The following is a 2,293-nucleotide window of genomic DNA, read 5'->3' as shown; positions in this document are numbered from 1 at the left end:
CATATAAAATTGAAATTGTTCGAAATTGTTGTTGCTTGAGATTGAAAATGAAAATGTGTGTGTGAGTTTGTGAGTAAATTTAAAAATTAAAATGTTTGGAAACGTCAAGAATTTTAAAAGTAACTCTCAGCGGTTCTACCTTACTATATTTTTATCATGGTCTCAGGTTTCAACAAGTAGTGTAAAGTGTCGTTATTGCATTAGTGGGTTCATATTGTAAAGTGTTTGTTGTACAATAAAGTAATTGTACTGTAATTTGGTTATTTTAAGTGTTTATTTAACAACCAGGGATTTTGAAAAATTCACCAACTATTCAAGGATAATTGGTGTCAGATATGGGATTGTTAATAAGTCCCATATGCGATAGTTCTGAAAATGGCAAAAATTCTAGACCTAAAGCTCGAGGAACTCAAACAAGAGACAGAAAAGCGAAATTTAGCAACTCGAAGCGCTTATTAAAGAGAAACGGGATAAAGCCAATGAGTTGGAAGGTCGCTTCTAAGATTTGCAGTGGAATCGTCCAGCTACCTCGACGAACACTCCCAAGGTAAAGACTAACCTTTCCAGGTCTTTAAGCTCCAGTTCCAGAAGCATAATTCCGCAGCGCTATTCGTTACATTAAATAGTCCTGAAAACTGTTCCTGAGTGTGAAAGGGACAACTACGATGCATTGATGGGTGCTGTGGAAAGGCGTTATGGTAGCGAGCACAGGAGACAGATTTACCAGATTGAACTGGAAACCGTTACCAAAAAGACAGCGAGACTCTACAGAAATTCGACTCGAAAATTGAGAGGTTGGCTCACTTGGCAGTTGGAGACGTATCTAGTGAATACCTCGGAATACGGGACATGTGGAGGAAGCGATAAACATATGCGAAACCAAAGCCAACGTTTGCTGAATCTGTCTCCCATGCTCAAACACAGGCAGCGCTCCTAAGTAGACCAGCCTACAAAGCCCATCGAGTGGAAGTGGAAGCACCGGACGTGATGAATGAATCGATCGCAGGCAAAAATAGTCCTGGTGCAACAGAGAGGAAGATGGAGCCGGGAAATGCTTTAGTTGCGGACATTCAAGCCACTTCGCACGCGAAGGTAAGATGGGTTCAGCAGGACACAAACGCAGGGCTGAAGAAGACGAACCCAACTTTAATAAGTCGTTAAACTAACACGAGCCAGCAGGAAGGGGCACGCGCTGGCTACCGCAGTTGAATGCCCCATAATTACTCATATTATTGTTGGTGGATGTGTGAATGAGCAAGAGCGAGTGCTTATAGTGGCTACTGTAGTGTCAGAGACGGTTGCTCTTAAATGAAGTCCCCAAGATTCCACTAGCAACGGAAGCGGTTATTTGGGTAGAAGTTGGTAGTGCTGGAGATGGAGTTGTTTAGGAAGGAGATGGAAACTCTTCGCTTGCGCAGCTGATAGAGGAGAAAAAGGGGAAGTCACCACAAGGAAGAGGACAGGCAAGCCAGTTAGATGTTCAACAGGAAATGTTTCGGGCAGGAAGAAAGCTACTGAACGACGTTCCAATGGTGATACGCTGGTGGCCGGAAGAGGATGCAGATGCAATAAAGCCTGAGGCCCTGGTTGAGGCCATATATATCCGGTAAATGAAGTTAACATCGGCCGACGACCGAGATGTGGAACGACAAGGGAAGTTTCAGCGTGAGGATCCGGATTTAGCAATTGTAATGCGAGGATTGGAGCTGAGGAAGCGGCCAACCAAAGGGAGGTGGCAGCGGAAAGCTCAATCGCAAAGGCATACTACTAGGGATGTTTCCAAGAAAAAAGTTCCAGACATTCTCAGCAAGCTGCACAGAGGTCCAAATGGTGAGCACTTGGGAGCCAAGAAAACCCTAGAGAGGATTAAGAATAAATTCTATTGGGTTGGCTTCCATCAGTCGGTCAACGAATGGGTAGCAAGATGTGCTATGTGCAGCACAGCTCAAGAATCGAAGCCTGGGAGTCATGGACAGAGGAAGCGGCAGACATCCGGCGAAAAGGCAGAAGCACAGCCATGTGAGGTGGTGCACTCCCTGAGATAGACCGGTAGCAAAGTCCAGTAATGCATCGAGCCGAGAGGGTTTCTTCGAAGGCGATTTGGTGTTGCGGCACAAGCCACAGCGGAAGGAGGGCTTCACCTCTAAACCACGGTGTAACTGGGAAGATCCATATAAGGTTTTCAATCGACTGAATAAACAAGATGAACGTGGTCCACTTGGAAAGGCTTGCAGCGGTTGGAACAGCTAGTGTGTGTGCAAACATTCATTTATTGGAATTAAATATGATATAC

This window comes from Rhagoletis pomonella, unplaced genomic scaffold, assembly GCF_013731165.1.
Source record: "Rhagoletis pomonella isolate Grant_MI unplaced genomic scaffold, Rhpom_1.0 Rhpom_scaffold_02913, whole genome shotgun sequence".
NCBI classification, from domain to species: Eukaryota; Metazoa; Arthropoda; class Insecta; order Diptera; family Tephritidae; genus Rhagoletis; species Rhagoletis pomonella.
Note: the sequence above shows the minus strand (reverse complement) of the source record.